The sequence below is a fragment of the Moschus berezovskii genome, chromosome 11, assembly GCF_049115385.1.
Source record: "Moschus berezovskii isolate FMDL1 chromosome 11, NW_MosBer_1.0, whole genome shotgun sequence".
In the NCBI taxonomy this organism is placed as follows: Eukaryota; Metazoa; Chordata; class Mammalia; order Artiodactyla; family Moschidae; genus Moschus; species Moschus berezovskii.
Window position 1 is genome coordinate 73058287 of NC_142470.1, and position 20517 is coordinate 73078803.

Below are 20517 nucleotides of genomic sequence, written 5' to 3' on the forward strand. Positions count from 1 at the left end.
AAGGTCTGAATAAAGTTATGGTTCTTCCAGCTCTGATTGACAGCTGGACCATAAAGAAGGTTTAGTGCTGAAGAATTGATGCTTTTGAATTGAGGTGCTGGAGAAGACTCTTGAGAGTCCCTTGGACTGCAAGGAGATCAAACCAGTTAATCTTAAAAAAAATCAATCCTGAATATTTATTGGAAGGACTGATGCTGAAGCTGAAGCTCTAATACTTTGGCCACTTGATGTGAAGAGCGACTCACTGGAAAACACCCTGATGTTAGGAAAGTTTGAGGGGTCAGGGGAGAAGGAAGTGACAGAGGATGAGACGGTTGAATTGCATTGACTCAATGGACACGAGTTTGAACAAGCTCCAGGAGACAGTGAAGGACAGGGAAACCTGGTGTGCATACGTCTACGGGGTTGCAAAGAGTTGGACATGACTTGAGTGACTGAACCACAAGTATGTGGTAGGTAGAATTCTCAGATGATCCTCAAGAGTCCCTGGCCCTGATGTACATATATTTACCCAGTTATTTCACCAAACATGAATTTAAGAATTGCTATATAGGGATTTTACAGATGAAATTGAGGTTCTTAATTAGTTGACTTTAAGTTAATCAAAAGGAAGATTATCCTGGGTACTCCTGACCTCATCAGGTAAATCCTTAAAAAGAGTCAGAGAGATTCTAAGTAGTAATAATATTTTTTTCTTCTGATCTTGCAGAAGCAAGCAACTGTGCTGTGAGCTGCCAATGGAGTCAGCCCATGTTGCAAAGAACTACAAGTAACTTCTAGGAGCTGAATGCATGCCAAGCCTGACAATCACCAAGTAAATGGGAATGTCAGCCCTAGGTTTGCAAAAACCTGCATTATGACAACAACCAGTGATTTGGAAAAGAATTTCAGATGACATCAGAGTTTAGCTGTCATCTTGATTTAGCCCAGTGAGAAGCAGAGAAACCACAGGGATTGCACCCAGACTTAGAAAAGCAATGAAATAATAAATGTGTTGTTTTGAGCCATTAAGTTTGTGATCAGTTGTTTCATAGCAATGGAAAACAGATATAAGTTTATAGTGAAAAAATACAAGACGAGACTAGGATATAGAATATGCAATAGAAATAGAGTACAAAATGTAAATACTGTTGCCTGGAATCTTCAGTGATTTTGTTTGTTTGTAATTAATTTCTTTCCTTTCAACTGTGTTAGCTTGAAAATGATGGAAGTGTTACTTAATTTAGATTGCCTTTCAAATTGTATTTAGAATGTATGTGCACATTTTCACTAATACCAACTTTTTCTTTGGCTCAAGTTGTGAAGCTATTTATACCACCTCTTTTCTTATGAAATGTACATATGTTTTCTTTTTTTCAATTAGATACAGATATGTTGGACATTTCTGATAATGTGCTGAAATATGTTATTCACGATTTTGCTTTAGAAACATTAATTTTCACAGATATCAATGTTTGATTCTAAAAGGTAATTTGTTTATTAATGTCTTTTATATCACCTTCTATGAGTAATTTATGAAATTCAAGCTACACCTAAAATTAAGAAGTTTATAACTTTTCTGAACATTTTACATGTATCACAGTCATATTGTAGAACTTTTGAAAACTTTAGGAAATAAGCTATTTGGGACTGGAAAATATAATTCATCTGAAAATATGACTAATAAAGTGGCTGATTGTTATATACCATTAGACTCCTTTACGTGTGTGTATTGCTTCACATTTAAATATAGTAATTAATTCTATGTGCTCTGTGTGTTTTTGTGTCTGCTTTTCTACCTAAATTCATAAATATTTTGCATGGTATTTTTATTCCCCAACTCATATTACATAAAGAAGTAGATGCAGATGTAGCAATTATAAATAATCATTAAAGTGAAAAAACATAGTGAACCTAAAGAAAATAGAATTTAAAAATTATATATAATATTATCACCCTGAAAAACACTTCATGGGAAATAGATGGAAAAACAGTGGAAACAGTGTCAGACTTTATTTTTTTGGGCTCCAAAATCACTGCAGATGCTGATTGCAGCCATGAAATTAAAAGACGCTTACTCCTTGGAAGGAAAGTTATGACTAACCTTGATAGTATATTAAAATGCAGAGACATTACTTTGCCAACAAAGATCTGTCTAGTCAAAGCTATGGTTTTTCCTGTGGTCATGTATGGATGTGAGAGTTAGACTGTGAAGAAAGTTGATCGCCGAAGAATTGATGCTTTTGAACTGTGGTTTTGGAGAAGACTCTTGAGAGTCCCTTGGACTGCAAGGAGATCCAACCAGCCCATTCTAAAGGAGATCAATACTGGGTGTTCATTGGAAGGACTGATGCTAAAGCTGAAACTGCAATACTTTGGCCACCTCATGCGACGAGTTGACTCACTGGAAAAGACTCTGATACTGGGAAAGGTTGGGGGCGGGAGGAGAAGGGGACGACAGAGAATGAGATGGCTGGATGGCATCACCGACTCGATGGACATGAGTTTGAGTGAACTCCGGGAGTTGGTGATGGACAGGGAGGCTTGGGGTCGCAAAGAGTCGGACACGACTGAGCGACTGAACTGAACTGAAATGAAAATGTTTATAATATTTTAAAATTCATCCAAGTGTAATATCTGACATTGTTTTTATAAGCAATACTATTTTTCATAATTATTTGGTCATTTAAAAGAAATTTTAAGATGTACTTGCTAAACTAGTAGGCTAAATTAAACATATGGAAATAAGTACCTCTTAAAATCACTGCAAAGTTTATGCTCAAAACTGTATTCTTTTTTAGTTTGTATTCTAATTAATATTTCATTTTCTGTTATAGTATTTCATGACCAAATTAGTATAATCAGATAATGCAAAGATGGTTTAACATAATTCCACATCAATGAATCACAGAAGGAAAATTATATGACCATTTCAAAAGAGGCAGGAAGGTTATCTTATCAAACTCAACACCATTAATGATGTTTAAAAAAGTACTTAATCTCATTTCATGCCAGTCAGAATGGCTGCTATCCAAAAGTCTACAAGCAATAAATGCTGGAGAGGGTGTGGAGAAAAGGGAACCCTCTTACACTGTTGGTGGGAATGCAAACTAGTACAGCCACTATGGAGAACAGTGTGGAGATTCCTTAAAAAACTGGAAATAGAACTGCCATACGACCCAGCAATCCCACTCCTGGGCATACACACCGAGGAAACCAGAATTGAAAGAGACACATGTACCCCAATGTTCACTGCAACACTGTTTATAATAGCCAGGACATGGAAGCAACCTAGATGTCCATCTGCAGATGAATGGATAAGAAAGCTGTGGTACATTTACACAATGGAGTACTACTCAGCGATTAAAAAGAATACATTTGAATTAGTTCTAATGAGGTGGACGAAACTGGAGCCTATTATACAAAGCGAAGTAAGCCAGAAACAAAAACACCAATACAGTACATTAACACACATATATGGAATATAGCAAGAGGATAACGATAACCCTGTATAAGAGACAACAGCAGAGACTTGGATGTGTAACAGTCTTTTGGATTCTGTGGGAGAGGGCAAGGGTGGGATGATTTGGGAGAATGGATAGAAACATGTATATTATCATATGTGAATGAATCTGACCTGGTTGGGGGCTCCCCACCTCAACACTCTGTGGATTTAAGAGGCCGTTTCTTCCAGAAGTGTATAAATTAGCCTGGGATAGAAACTGCACGCTGAAGAAAAAAAAAAAGTACTTAATCAAATAGGGAATTTAGTTAACTTGCTTAAGGCTATCTACCAATAAAAGACAACAATATTCACAATGAGGAAGATTTGAAACTATTTACTTTTAAATAAAAAATCAATAAGAACCCTAATGCCACTGTTGATATAGGATGTAGACACACATCACATAGTGTGGCCGTAATGTAAAGTTTCTTAAAGGAAAGTCATAGCAGAAGGGGTGGTCAGGTGGACTAATAAATATGCTCTGGCCATGATGAGGAAAGGAGTACCAGAGAGGGTGTATTTCTGTAGTAAACGTAATTTATGTTTTCCTTCATGGATGTTTGGGAAGTTACACTACTCAATTTTGGGATAGAGAAGGCTTACGTTTCCTTCTGCTAGACATTAGAAGTCTCCCCTGTCCCCCTACTACCAAGGCTGGGACCACTTCCTTGGAAGAGCTCAGTTAAAATGCCAGTCTCAGGTTAACCTTCTCTGACTTTGCTGCTAGACCTAACTATAGTGAGCACTCTTATGGGTGTATGCAGTTTTCATATAATATTTTGAGGAGGCCTAGAACAAATTCTTGAATATTTTCTTTATTTTTCATTGAAGCCCACCAGTGCATTTTACAGCGAGATGTTCCCTTACTGTTAATTGGCCCGTCTGTTTCTTTTTAAAACATTTTAATAAGGGAAATTTCAAGTATATACACAAGAAAACAGAACAATATAATAATGTGAAGTGAAAGTTTCTCAGTCATATCTGACTCTTTGTGACCCCTTTGGAATTCTCTAGGCCAGAATACTGGAGTGGCTAGCCTTTTGCTTCTCCCAGGGATCTTCCCAACCCAGGGATCGAACTCAGGTCTCCTGCATTTCAGGTAGATTCTTCACCAGCTGAGCCACAAGAGAAGCCCAATATAATAATAAAGCAACTAAATAATGAAATTATCACTCAGCTTCTATAATTATCTTTAACTAAAAACCAACCTTATCTTATTTATATACAATCCATTTTCCCACTCTGAATTATTTCAAATAATACCAGATGTCCATCTCATGGGTATTGGTCATGGGTTTTCGGCTTATGTTCTAGCATGACATATACAGCAGATGACTTTCAAATGCATAATACAATCTACACATGTGGCCATTTGCAGATTCTGGTTCTGTTACATATGCATTGCTATGCTGTTCTAAGTCACTTCAGTTGTGTCCAACTCTTTGCAACCCTATGGACTGTAGCCTGCCAGGCTCCTCTGTCCATGGGGATTCTCCAGGCAAGAATACTGGAGTGGATTGCCATGCCTGCCTCCAAGGGAATCTTCCCAACCCAGGGATCGAACCTACATCTCTTACGTCTCCTGCACTGGCAGGCAGGTGCATTTCCACTAACACTGCCTGGAAAGTCCTCCTGTTACATAAATATTTTTAAATGAAGAGTTTCTGCATACAGTTATACACAATTCTAAGATGATTAGCCTAAAACCTATGCTCATCTCTCCCACTTGGGAAACATACTGAAATGCAAGTAAATGAAAGCAGAGTTAAAGGTATAATCTTTAATCAGAACCGATAGACTGCTGAGTTTTCCAAATTCAACATTCAGAAAACTAAGATCATCACATCTGTTCCCATCACTTCATGGCAAATAGATGGGGAAGCAATGGAAAAAGTGACAGACTTTATTTTGGGGGGCTCCAAAATCACTGCAGATGGCGACTTCAGCCCTGAAATTAAAAGACACTTGCTCCTTGGAAGAAAAACTATGACCAACCTAGACAGCATATTAAAAAGCAGAGACATTACTTTGCCAACAAAGGTCCGTCTAGTCAAAGCTATGGCTTTTCCAGGAGGCATGTATGGATGTGAGAGTTGGACTATAAAGAAAATTGAGTGCCAAGAATTGATGCCTTTGAACTGTGGTGTTGGAGAAGACTCTCAAGAGTCCTTTGGACTACAAGGAGATTAAACCAGTCCAACCTAAAGGAAATCCATCCTGACCATTCGTTGGAAGGACTGATGGTAAAGCTGAAACTACAATACTTTGGCCACCTGATGCAAAGAACTGACTCATTTGTAAGACCCTGATGCTTGGAAAGATTGAAGGTAGGAGGAGATGGGGACAACAGATGAGATGTTTGGATGGCATCACCGACTCCATGGATATGAGTTTGAGTAAGCTCAAATTGATCACTGGGAGTTGGTGATGGACAGGGAGGCCTGGCTTGCTGCAGTCCATGGGGTTACAAAGAATCGGACATGACTGAGCAACTGAACTGAACTGAATTGATAGACATCAAAAAGCATATCATTCTTGGACTTCCCTGGTCATCCAGTGGTTAAGAATCTGCCTGACAATGCAGAAGATATGGTTTTTCCCCTGGCCTGGGAAGATTACACGTGCTGATGGGCAATTAAGCCCTTGTGCTACAACGACTGACCCACACACCCTAGAACCTGTGCTCTTCAACAAGAGAAGCCACTGCAATGAGAATTCCTGGCACTGCAACTAGATAGTGACCGCCTGCTGGCTGCAACTAGAGGAAGAAAGCAGCAACAAAGACTCAGCACAGCCAAAAAAACAGAAATAATGTAAAAAAATTTTTAAAAAGCATATCATTCTTTATGATGCATATGTTATTCTGTATAAAAGTGTGCATAACATTGCATAAAGTATAATAGAGTGGGTTTATTTAATGGGCTGCATTAAAACAGTAAACCAGTAAGATTAGAAAGCACCTTTCTTATTCTATTCTCTGCCCTCAAACCTGTTCTTTAGTATCTCTCTTAGCAATCAATCTGAAACATCTCTGGCAGGCCACACAGCTTCCCAAGCACTTAAAACTTATAACAAACTATTATTTTTAGGCAATAAAAAGACCAGGCTAGTGATTAGCCTTCTCCCACTTACTTGAGAACCTTAGGGAAGGGACAAGCGGTCTCTGGCCTTTTCCTTTCCATCTTTATGCTCAGTCTCTCTCTTTATATCTTTTCCAAACCATTCACTACTACACCCAGGGTCTAGGGTTCAGGTCTAGGTCCAGGGAGAAAGAATAAGACTCAGCTAATAGTTGTACTTTTCACCTTTGGTGAAATGTCTTGCTTCACAACACCTTCCCAAGCTGACTCATTTCGGGGGAACACTATGGTTTTGTTTTTCAAGGATCCAAGGTTTATTTGACATAGTTAAAAATCCAAAGTGTACCCAAGTGGATGAACTTGATTATATAGCTACTCCTTCTCTTCCTTGCCCTATTGTCCTGGATTTGTCTCCTGTGTTCAGACTTTTACAGTTGAGAGGCAGATATTAGCCTCAAACTTTTCAAACTCCAAAAGATTGCAGTCAAGTTTTAAAGGATTGTGCAACACACTATCTGGATATCAGCACAGGATGGTTGAGAATTTGTTATTGAATGCAGCAAGAGAAGAAGAAGGAAGCTCCCTTCTTTCAGTGGATATCTTGGGTAACTCTCTCATGTGGTAGAGATGAGAGTCCTGTCTTTTCTTACTCAAAAGGGGACAGGATAGGGAACTAACAGTGCTCTACAGGCCTGCACATTTCTAAACCTCCACGTTTTCTAATAAAGCATCAGTTCTCCATTAAATAGTGTGGAAGAGAGCGAGAGGATAGATCAGTTTAGCTATCTAAAAGTGTAAAGCAGTTCTCTTTTGAATATGAAATTTCATAACCATCACTGCTACTAACTTTGGGGTTGAGAGACCACAGGAATAATCCCTTCCATTTAATGTTGCAATTATTACACATTGAAAATTTCGTCACAAATGATTTTGGTCTGACTGTGACACAGCACCCTAGATTGTTTTATTTCTTTAATAGAGAGAACAAATAATTACTAGCAACTGAGTACTTCCTGGGTGTTGGTACTATGTTAACCACTTTTACAGATCATCTCATATAATCTTCAAAATGATATTATGAGGTAGATATCATACTTATTATATAAATAATAAAGTCCATGTAAAGCACATACATTTCTTACTATTGCAGTTAGCCAGTAACTGAGCTAAAGATATGGGATTCCCTGGTAGTTCAGATGGTAAAGAATCTGCCTGCAATTCAGGAGACCTGGGTTCAATCCCTGGGTCAGGAAGATCCCCTGAAGAAGGGATATGGACTCAAGAATGTTTGAATAGTGCATCTGTCATCTTAAAAACCACAGTATACTGTGAATGACTTTTGGCAATATGACATGTCTTGGAATAGGCTTTATGTGTTTGTGCTTTAGGAGTTCTTAATCCATTCATTTATTCACTCCTGTGGGAATAAAATTATTTCCAATCTCTTGGATTTTTAAACTTTTAAAAAACGTACTATATTTTTCCTTTTAGGAGCAGAGTAATGGATTTTATAGTATTCTTAGGGATACGTGTGGTGAAAAAATTTTTATATATACTTTTTTGTTTCTAGCATTGCTTCTTTCTCTAAGTTTAGACTCCTACTTCAAAAGAGTAGAAGTTAGGATTCTTGTATGATTTTTACCATTTTTTCAACAATAAACATTTATTTGGCAATGCTTGTGTATAAGACCATACGCTAATTATTAAAACTACCAGTACATAAATAAATGTATGACATGATCTCTGGCCTCACGGAGTTTACAATCTAGTTTAAAATGACATGAAACTTGTATAAAAAGAAAGTGTAAAAAAATAAGGTGGCCTACAATAAGTTTCTATAATAAAGGCAATGAAAAAGTGATAGTGTTAGTCTCTCAGTCATGTTGGACTCTTTGCAACACCATGGACTGTAGCCTGTCAGGCTCCTGTGCCCATGGAATTCTCCAGGCAAGTATACTGGAGTGGGTTTCCATTCCCTTCTCCAGGGGATCTTCCTGACGCAGGGATCAAACCCGGGTCATTGCAGGCAGTCTTTGCCTGAGCCACTATGGAAGCTCACAGTAAAGGCAATAAATGATTTAAAAATTCAAGAGCTGAAATGAATCTGTGTGGGCTTTTCAGTCAGGAAAAACTTCTTAATCAGGATTCTTATGATTGGTTTTTAAATAAACAAATAATGGTCCTGACAGAAGAAAGGCATTTAAGACAGACACTGAAGTACCAAATACAGGGCCAGGCTTGCACAGATAACATTTGAAGAAAGTCTTACATAGTACCTGTTTTAAAGCAGTGCATAAAAATTTGGAGAGCTGGGTTAGTGTTAAATGTCTTAAATAACTTCTTAATATGTGGAATTACTCAAAGGTAATTAGTATGAGAAGAATATATGTAATAATATTAGACTAGGGATGGGGGTGGGAGAAAAGAAACTGATGGAGAGGTAACAGGAAGGTAATTAGGGAAAAGAAAACGGTTGCAGGAATTTAAACTTTCTGTTTGCAACATTGACAAGCTTATCCTTATTTATATTCATGCTGCTGTCTTTCCTTCTAAGGCAGAACATACTGAGGATTCCAAACACACACAGAAAAGCTAGTCGGCCTGGTTTGAATTTTTAGTTTTCTCCTCTGCAACCTAGTCATAAGGATAGTACTATCTCATAGTGTTGTTCTGAGGATTAAATGAGTTGATATGTGTCATTAACTAATATTAATTAAATGTTAAGCATCTAGAAGATATCTAACTCCAAGGAAATATCATTCAGGGTTAGTTATCATTATTATCATTTCTCAAGTAATCTTTCGAAGACAGTGAAAGTCGTGATATTCCTGTTATCTTCTCACTTCAGGGAGTTCCAACTACTATTTATGACTAGAGAAATTTACTCAAGGTTTGTAATCCTGAAATTTATTCTCCATTGAAAGAGAATAGTAGTTATTATTTTATGTAACTGTCTCCTTAAACTTTTTTAACAACCTCCCATTTCTCTGTTCCCTCATCCTCTAACAACCACCATTCTATTCTCTGCTTAAGTGGGATCATATAATACTTGTTTTTATGTGACTGTCTTATTTCACTCAACATAATGTCCTCCATATTCTCCCATATTGTCAAAAATGGCAGGATTTACTCCTTTTTATAAGGTTGAATGAGCTTCCCTGGTGGCTCAGTGATAAATAATCTGTCTGCTAATGCAGGAGACGCAGGTTTGATCCCTGAGTCAAGAAGATTCCTTGCAGAAGAGAATGGCAATACACTCCAGTATATTTGCCTGGAGAATTCCCTGGACACAAGAGCATGACAGGCTATAGTCCATGGTGTTGCAAAAGAGCTGGACATGATGTAGTGACTGAACAACATAAAGTTGAATAATATTATATTGCGTGTATATATTGTCTGCTAGACAACATAGTACCCATAATTATGATATTGATTTGACAATTAAAAACTTATTAAGAGTAAAGATCTCATGTTAAGTATTATAAAACAACATTCACACATATGCATAAAACAATAGAGAACAGAGCCAAACAGAGCCAAGTGAAATGGAACTCTAAAAGGGCACAAGGGCACTTTTTGAGTGATGAATATGCCTATTATCTTACTAGTGGTACTGCTCTATTCATGGAATTCTTCAGGCAAGAATATTGGAGTGGGTAGCCACTCCCTTCTCCAGGAGATCTTCCCAATCCAGGGATTGAATCCAGGTCTCCTGCATTGCACTACAGGTAAATTCTTTATCATGTGAGCCACAGTGGAAGCCTATATATATGGTGGCATGTCCAAACTCATCAGCTTGTATACTTTAAATATATGCAATTTTTGTATATCAATTATATCTCAATAAAGCTGTTAGGAGGAGGAAGAATAGTGAAATTACTATGTATACCAGAGAAAATTTGAAAAGTAAGTAATCTATCAGTGAGACCTGATGCATGCTAGGTCCTCGACCAATGTCAAGTTTTTATTTCTATATCTGTCAAGGTTCAGTCAGCAAAACAGAAAGCATAGCCGTTATTGTAGCAGAGAAAAATGCTAATATAAAGATTTATCTAGTCAGGTATGGAAAACTAGAAATGAAAAAAGATAAAAACCAAGAAACTCTGAATTTTTACAGAAATTGTAAGTACAGAAAGCAACTACTCATCCTTAAGGTGAGGGGAGGAAAGGGAAGCAGCTGGGATTGGCCTAGCCCTTTGAGAAGGAGGTGTTTCCCTTCTGATGAATGAGGAGCTAGGAGAATGAGTCAAACAGAGCTGAGACTCAGACCTTAGAGCTAAGAGTTGTAGGTCTTAGGGTGCTTCTGTCTCTAAAGGCGTATGATGCACTGCTACTAGGAATGACAGAGAAACTGCAAGCTACCTGCTGCAACTGGAACCAACTGTCTCCTCCAGGAGCAAGAACCATGGAAGAGGCAGTGTAAACAAGAGGAAACTAACAAAAATAAGCAAACACACATAGTGATTATCTTTCAATAAAAAGTAAATTAATTAAAAAAAATAAGCAAACCCCACATCTTTAACCCTTCTCCAGTAATCAGGTCTCTCCCTAGCACCCACTAAAGACAGAATTTAAAATGGAGCCAGCTGGTAAAGGAGACATTTGGTTTTCAGTCCCTGCACTAGCATCAAAGCAGAATATAGATGGGTGGACTTGACGTTGAGAAATAGTAATTTAATAATTTCCACATACTTCTCTTGATCTAATAGTTCATCACGTGATAGTTGTATAAGTAAAAAACCAAATATATGTGTCAGTGTGTGTATATATGTGTATGTTATGAAAATGTTTGGAATCACAGGGTTTACAATGTAGTAAATACTACTTTTTTAGGTGCAGTGTAGTACTTCTGAGGGAGCACAACACTCTGGAATTTATATTTTTTTCACAACTTGGCAAGAATTTCATCAGCTTGAAAAATGATGGAACCAAACTCAATTTTTCTTGAATGTTCATATAAAGTAATTCAATTATTTTCTTATTTTTTAGGAATAAAATACTAAAATGTTACTGTTAGAGCTAATGTAAAGATCTAAATGATTACCATATAGTCAAAAGGACACTGGATACAGATAAATGGGAGAGATTAAGAGTTAAGGGTTTTGATTAAATTTTTGCTAAATGTAGTGACTATGGAATGTGGTATCAATCACTTTTTCAGGTCCTTTTATTTCACCTTTTATAATGACTTAGAAAAGATGATCCTTGAAGTCTTTTTTTATTCTAATATTCTCTGTATATTTCCCATAACACAAGGCAGCAGGTTAACTAAATAAACTAAATAATTAACTAAATAATTATAATTTTAAATAAGGTTTCAAATAGTCATTTTGGGGCCTCTGAAAACTGGTGAACAACATAGTTACCTGCTCTGAAAAGTTTATTTTTGATATTTTTAGCTTCCCATTCATACCTATATCCATCTTTCAAGTTACTTGAGGGTGTCATGGCATATTTTCACTTTCCTTTCTGAATGGACCACAAATAAACAACTAGAATGGCTATAAGATGAATAGCTAGAATGACTACAGTTGAATCACTGGAGTGACTATTTTAGCCATTCTCTGGCTTTACTGAAGATATTTAAAATTATTCCTATAGGTCAGACATGTGTTGAGACCAAAATTAAGTAATACATGCTCCTAACCTGTTGTTTTATGGTCTATTCTTTTTATGTATTTCTTTGAATATCAACCTAAAAATAAAAGAAAATTTTTCTTATCAAGGACTAAATAAAGAACTTTAAAAAATTATTGTTAAGAGTTGCTTCAGGTAGAAATAGATACAGGCAGCAATCCAAACTGAAATATTTTCACAGTTTTCCTAAGTCTGTTGGTGAGGTACAGGAGTGGATCCACATTTCTTCTCAATTTCATTTTTATTTATTTTTATTGAATTATAATTGACATACAATATGATATTAGTTTTAAGTATACAAAATTGTGATTTGATATTTTTATACATTACAAAATGATCACTATGATGTCAATTAGCATTCATCATGTATAGTTATTATAATATTATTGACTATATTCCCTTGCTGTACAATACATTCCTATAACTTATTTTATAGCTGGAAGCTGTACCTCTTAATCCCCATCACTTATTTTCCTATCTACCTACCTACTCCACTCTACCAACCACTCATAGTTCTTTGTGTCTATGAGTCTGTTTTTGTTTTCTTTATTTATTTTTTTAGACTCCACATACAAGTGAGATCATACAGTATTTATCTTTCTCTGTCTGACTAGTTTCCCTTAGCATAAAGGAAGAGTGGACCTAGATAAGATGACAAAATTTTGTTCTCTTTTATGTCTGAGTAATATTCCACTGTGTATAAACAGCATATCTTCTTTATCACTGGACACCTAGGTTGCTTTCATATCTTAACTGTTGTGAATACAGCTGAAATGACTCTGTTTTATCTTGTTGGTGATAAGACAATCCCATTGATAAGACGACTTTTAACTCCATATACTGTGATTAAATCCATATGAATTTATATGAATTCATGTTATTATTTAATTTATATAAAAAAAGTTTATAAGTTGCCTGAACTGCAGGGTCTTATTTATAACATGTTTTGTGATCTTTTCTTTATCTGTATATCTAGAATAATTCAAGTACACCAAGATACATGTAACATCTAGAACAACTGAATCTAAATATCCTTTTCCAACATTAATGCAATTGCTTATCCTTTTCTTTAGAGAATATGAGCTGTGATCAACTATAATCTGTAAGTCACTTATCATTTGCCTATTCTACTACTTTCTGGATGATTATCTGCTTTTAAATAATGTCTACTGTTTTAAATGTGAAGTCAAGTGGGCCTTAGGAAGCATCACTACGAACAAAGATAGTGGAGATGATGGAATCCCAGTTGAGCTATTTCAAATCCTAAAAGGTGATGCTGTTAAAGTGCTGCACTCAGTTGGATGGCATCACTGACTCAATGGACATGAGTTTGGGTAGACTCCAGCAGTTGATTATGGACAGGGAGGCCTGGCATGCTGTGGTTCATGGGGTCCCAGAGTCAGACATGACTGAGTTACTGAACCGAACTCTTTTAAAATTCTTTGTGTATTCTAGTTTCCTTTTCTTCTAGTATTTGAGTAAGTTGTTTTAGTAAGAGAGAGCAAATGTAATCACAAACTATGACTGATGAAAATGTCACCTGCTGATTCACTTACATAAATGGTATTTATATGCTTTCTACATATACAATAGATGCAGTTTAGGAGAAACACAGTAATGAAACAAGGAAATGGTGACAGGGCAAAAGATGTACTCTGTGAAAGGTCTATGAACAAATGGGTTTTCACACTCATCTACATGTCAACAAAATATAAAAACTGTGAATGTTTTGGAGAAATGAAAAGCTCTAAGCAATAAAAAAATCATATATAACAATCAGCAAGAAAATTAAATATATCTCCTTAAGACTACAATTTCTTGCTTTCTAATTTTAATTTGATTTAAATTTTTTTCACTCTCAGTAAACATTTCATACAAAACCACTGCAGTTCTTTAAGAAGTGCAAAATATTTCCTTATGGTCAAAACTACTGAGATGGATGCTACACAGTTCCTCCGGTTCCTCAGAGGGTCCCCAGTGTGATTAAGCTTCAGTTACCCTTTGTGGGCAACAGCATAATAAGACATTCATATTAAATTTGAGATATTTATTATTCATCCAAGAAGAAATGTCAAATAGACTAATGAGTATACAAATATAGATAAAGGCTTTGACTGAGTCTTTCTATAATTCTGACAATTTATTATGTTCTATTTCTCTGTCTTGCTATTGAGAAATTTATGCTGTGCTACTCAAAGTGTGGTCCGTGGACCAACAGCATCAGCATTACCTAAGAAATCATTAGAAACGTATAACCTTCACACCAGCCCATCTACTGCATAAGAATTTGAATTTTTATAATATCCTTAGGAGTGTATTATGAACATTTAAGATTAAAAAATGCTACTCTATACCTTCTTTATTCAATATGGCAGATGATAGTCAGAGGTAGTTTTTGAGATGTGTTAGAGTGTAAAACACACACCAGATGTGAAAGACTTAGTATGATAAAAGTATATATTATAATGTCTCATTAATGATTTTTATATTGATTTTGCATTGATTATGTGTTACTATTTTGTATATAGGGGTTAATAAATATATTATTAAAATTAATTTCCTATCTTCTTAGTAAATGTGGATATTATAAAATTTAAAATAACACATATAGCTCACATAGTATTTATATTGTAAACTATTTTTCTAGACTATCAAAGGCTGTGGAAATAAACATTAAGGAACTTATATTCTTTATTCATCTGTTTATATCAATATTTGAAAACGTTTTCTTAGGGAAAAACATAATACAAATTGTCTTTGAATTTTATTTATCAGACTTTTGTTCACCCACCATTGTGAGGCATCACATAGTCATTATTCCCTATTATTTTTTCCCAAATGCTTCATAAGCACATAATCTGATCCAGATACTGTGTTCTCAAAGAGTTAGTAAAGAAAGTAAACAAGGTTCCTTTCTTGAAGTCATTTGTAGTCTGTTATGGTTAAGACACAACTAACAACTTATGGTGAAGTATAATGACAAAAGAAAGAAAGACTTGGGTTTGGAAACAGTTGACAGTCACATTTCCGGGGGTAACATTACCATTGTAGATTGGTTCATAGCAGAGGAAATAGTTGCTTACAGCGAACTTCTAGGTTGTTTACAGTGAACTTTTAGGTAGCAAGAATGAGAATGGGTGGAGATGGAGGTATTCTCTCTGTATTCACTGAAATCTGAATATAAAAATATCTCCTGCTCTCTCTGCTAGTAGAAACAGCAGTCTTGCTACATATACATAGCTATTAACTGTGATCATTTTAGTGTGTAAAGATAATAGAAATGATTTCTTGAGATTTACTCCTTTGAACTTGGTGCATTCTTTTAACCTAACATTTTCTCAGGGAATACAAAATCTGCTTTGGAAGTCTAGTGCCTTCAGTCATTTACCTATTGGTCTCCAACCTCATTAGTGGCCTCATACGTGGTGCACTGACCAAACTCACAATGTAAATCATTTTCATGCATTAGACAGAAGCATTTACAGAACTTTCTGTGGTTAGTATATTTTCCACACACAATTTGATGGTTTCCAGAATACGATTTTGTAAAAAAAAAAAAAAAAGAAAATTTAAAGGTAAGCCTCAGTTTGGGATGAGGAGCTGATTTATTTCCTTTGTGATTAGATCACATACATCAGACCCTAGTGAGGAAATTCCATTGTCTTTGATTTAGACCCTATTTTCCAAAGGGACCTAGACAAAAAAATACAAATCCTCCTTAAACAGATGTTTTGTGCCTTTAACCATAATGGTGGTTATGCCTTCACCATATTGTTGAAGCTATACCTCTTTCTATCATCTGGTTAGGAGAACATTTTTTGTAAGGAAACTTGCAATCTTGAAAACAATTAATTTATGGAACATATGGATTTAGCATTTTCATTAATTCAATTCCTTAAAGTGTGGTAGGTTATTGGAGAACCACTCATGTCATTTTCCTCCTACTACAATAACTTGAGTTCATTAAAATATGGTACGGAAAAAGCAAGGGATTCAGAAAATATCTAGAAAATCTTAAAACAAATGCTTTCCATTCTGGAATAAATAACAGTCATGTTTCAGATCAGTAATTTGCCAAAAGGAACCTAGAATCATGTTACTCAAAGCATTTAGAATCTTCAGGAAGAAAAAAAAAATTGGTGATTTCAGTGGTTACCATCCAGGATTAAATGCTAGGGAAATTTAGAAAATTTCTTGGAAAACATGTCCCTGCAAATGGATTTATGTTGTTTGTTCACTCAGTCGTGTTCAACTCTTTGCAACCCCATGGATTGCAACACTCCAGGCTTTCCTGTCCTTCAGCATCTCCTGAACTTACTCAAACATATGTCCATTGAGTGAGTGATGCCATCCAAACATCTCATACACCATTGTCCCCTTCTCCTCCTGCCTTCAATCTTTCCCAGCATCATGCAGTGTCTTTTCTAATAAGTCAGTTCTTCCCATCAGGTGACCAAAGTATTGGAGCTTCAGCATCAGTCCCTCTAATGAATATTCAGGACTGATTTCCTTTAGGATTGACTGGTTTGATCTCTTTGCACTCCAAGAGACTCTTGAGAGTTTTCTCCAACTCCACAGTTCAGAAGCATCAATTCTTAAGCACTCAACATTCTTTATAGTCCAACCCTCACATCCATACATGACTACTGGAAAAACCATAGCTTTAACTAGATGGACTTTTGTTGGTAATGCAATCTCTCTGCTTTTTAATATGCTGTCTAGTCTTGTCATAGCTTTTCTTCCAAGGAGCAAGTGTCTTCTAATTTCATGGCTATAGTCACCATCTGCAGTGATTTTGAAGCCCAAGAAAATGTCTGTCACTGTTTCCATTGTTTCCCCATCTATTATGAAGTGATGGGACCGAATGCCATGATCTTAGTCTTAAACCACCTTTTTCACTTTCCTCTTCCACCTGCTTCAAGAGGTTCTTTATTTCTTGTTCACTTTCTGCCATTAGGATGGTGTCATCTGCATATCTGAGGTTATTGATATTTCTCTCAGCAATCTTGATTCCAGCTTGTGCAACCCAGTATTTTTCATGATGCACTCTGCATAGAAGTTAAACAAACAGGTTGACAACATACAGCATTGATGTACTCCTTTCCCAATTTTTAACCAGTTCACTGTTTCGTGTCCGGTTCTAACTGCTGCTTCTTGATCTGCACAGAGGTCTCTCAGGAGGCAGGTGAGGAAAATTCTCTTTAGGAATTTTCCAGTTTTTTGTGATCCACACAGTCAGCTGATAAAGAATTCACCTGCAATGCGGGCAACCTGGGTTCAATACCTGGGTTGGGAAGATCGCCTGGAAAAGGGAAAGGCTACCCACTCCAGTATTATGACCTGGAGAATTCCATGGACTATCTATTGGGTCACAAAGACTTGGACACCACTGAGCAACTCATTTTCACACAGTCAAAGGCTTTGGCATAGTCAATGAGCAGAAGTATATGTTTTTCTGGAGTTCTCTTGCTTTTTCTATGATCCAATGGATGTTACCAATTTGATATCTGGTTCCTCTGCCTTTTCTAAATCTAGCTTGACCATCTGAAATTTCTCAGTTCACTTACTATTGAAGCCTAACTTGGAGAATTTTGAGCATTACTTTGCTAGCATGTGAAATGAGTGCAATTGTGCTGTAGTTTGAACATTTTTTGGCATTGCCCTTCTATGGTACTGAAATGAAACCTGACCTTTTCCTGTCTTGGGGCCACTACTGAGTTTTCCAAATTTGCTGGCATATTTAGTGCAGCACATTAACAGCATATGGTTTGAAATAGCTCAGCTGGAATTCCATCATCTCTACTAGCTTTGTTCACAGTAATTCTTCCTAAGGCCCACTGGACTTTGCACTCCAAGATGTCTGGCTCTAGGTGAGTGCTCACACCATCATGGTTATCTGGGTCATGAAGATCTTTTCTTGTCTAATTTTTCTGTGTATTCTAGCCACCTCTTCTTAATATCTTCTGCCCTGCTGACTCAGACGGTAAAGAGTCTGCCTGGGGTGTGGGAGACCTGAGTTCTATCCCTGGGTTGGGAAGATCCCTTGGAGAAGGAAATGGCAACCCACTCTAGTATTCTTGGCTGGAAAATCCCACGGATAGAGAAGCCTGGCAGACTACAGTCCATGGGATGGCAAAGAGTTGGGGACATAACTGAGCGACTTCACTTTCTGTTGCTGCTACTGCTGCTAAGTCACTTCAATAGTGTCCAACTCTGTGTGACCCCATACATGGCAGCCCACCAGGCTCCCCAGTCCCTAGGATTTTCCAGGCTTCTGCCCTCTATTGTGCCCATCTTAACATGAAATGTTCCCTTGGTATCTCTAATTTTCTTGAAGAGATTTCTAGTCTTTCCCATTCTGATGTTTTCCTCTATTTCTTTTCATATTCACTTAGGAAAGCTTTCTTATCTCTCCTTGCTATTATTGGGAAGTCTGCTTTCAGGTGGGTGTATCTTTCCTTTTCTCCTTTGCTTTCATTTCTCTTTTCTCATCTCTTTGTAGGGCCTCCTCAGATAACCATTTTTGCCTTTTTGCATTTCATAAAATGGATTTATGTATGTCTATGAAATACAGGCAGTTTTGCCAATTTGATCAGCTTATAGAAAATAGGGTTAGCTTCCCTCATGGCTCAGCTAGTAAAGAATCTGCCTGCAATACGAGAGATGTAGTTTTGATCCCTGGGTTGGGAAGTTTCCCCTGGAGGAGGGAACAGCTACACACTCCAGTATTCTGGTCTGGAGAATTCCATGGACTTTATAGTCCATGGGGTCACAAAGAATTGAAAGGGACTTTCATCTTCACTTTCATAGAAAATAGAGTCAAATTCTGTGCCTAAGCATATTTATCAGCTCCTCTTTAGGCTGGGCGAATTTTTTTCTCTCTGTTCCTGTTCAAAAAGTTTTGTTTTTCTTCCTAATTGTCCTATTTTTCAGATTTAACTTTCAAACTGCCTCAGTGGGACATTTTATTTAAAATAAACAAAGAAATATCTCTGGAAATAAAATGTCTCTAAATTCTGTCTCCTGACAAGATGGAAAAGAAAGGAGTCCAGGAATCTGGCTCCTTTCCCAGAGCTTAACCTTGGAGATGCCACAAAAGCAAGAGGGAAGTTGACAGATCTCCGAACTTTAAAACCTCTAGGAACTCCTAGAGAAGCAGAAGGTGGTAGGTTTAGTCTGGTCCTGCACTAAAAGAGGGCCAAATGCACCAACAGGGAACTAAGAAAAGAAGAGCGTTATTGCTGTTCCTTTCTTCTCTCTTCTGTAAATTACCTCAGGGTATCACTGTTTAATTGTTCTATCTCAGACAAGATGAAAAAACCACAATATCAGTGAAAGGAATAGGAGGAGGGACTAAAGGGTAATAAAACTAACTATGCTAGAGGCCAAATAAGAAAAGACACTGGAACAGGGACCAGTTTCTGAGATTTCAAAACATTCTGTCCATTACCTCCTTTGCTCTCAGTCATCTATAGTTTACTAGAATGCAGAGAAGAAATCTTGAGTGTGAGCGTTTTTGCAGAGAAAAAACAATTCTGACTCCATGTTGGAATTGTTTCTTTGACTTGCTTTTTATTGTTGTTATTATGTGCGTGTGCTCAGCTGCTTCATTCCTGTTCAACTCTGTGTGACACTATGGACTTTAGACAGTGAGGCTCCTCTCTCCATGGAATTCTCCAGGCAAAAATCCTGGAGTGTGTAGCCATTCCCTTCTTCAGGACATGTTACCAGCCCTGTGATTGAACCCAGATCTTCTGCATTGCAGGTGGATTCTTTACCTTCTGAGCCACCAGAGAAGCAAAGAACCAAAGGGAAATTCTGGAACTACAATACACAATATCCAAATAAAGTTTCACTAGATGGATCTAACAATAAAATGGAGGTGCCAGAAAAAAGAGTCAGTGACCTGATGACTAAATCAGCAGTAAGTATGCAATCTGAAAAAAAAAAGAGGGGACTGATTCCAGGTTTCAGCCCCAACATGTAAACAGGTGAGAAGTCATCATTTCTGTCTACCACCACCCTCCAAATATCAGACAAACCTGAAAATAAAAACTGCTGAAAATCTTACATAAGGAGTAATACATCATCTAAATAGGTATATATTAAAGGAGTTGAGTGAATAATTAATAGTCTTCTCAAAAAGGAAGCAGTATGATCAAATGGCTCCAATGGTGAATAACACCAAAAATTTAAGGAACACATCTTGAAATGAATTATAGTTTATAGTTTTCTATAATCTCTTCCAGAAACAAAAGCAGAGGGAGGGGTTTCTAACTGAATTGAATGAGACAAGCATTATTCCAGTATCAAAAA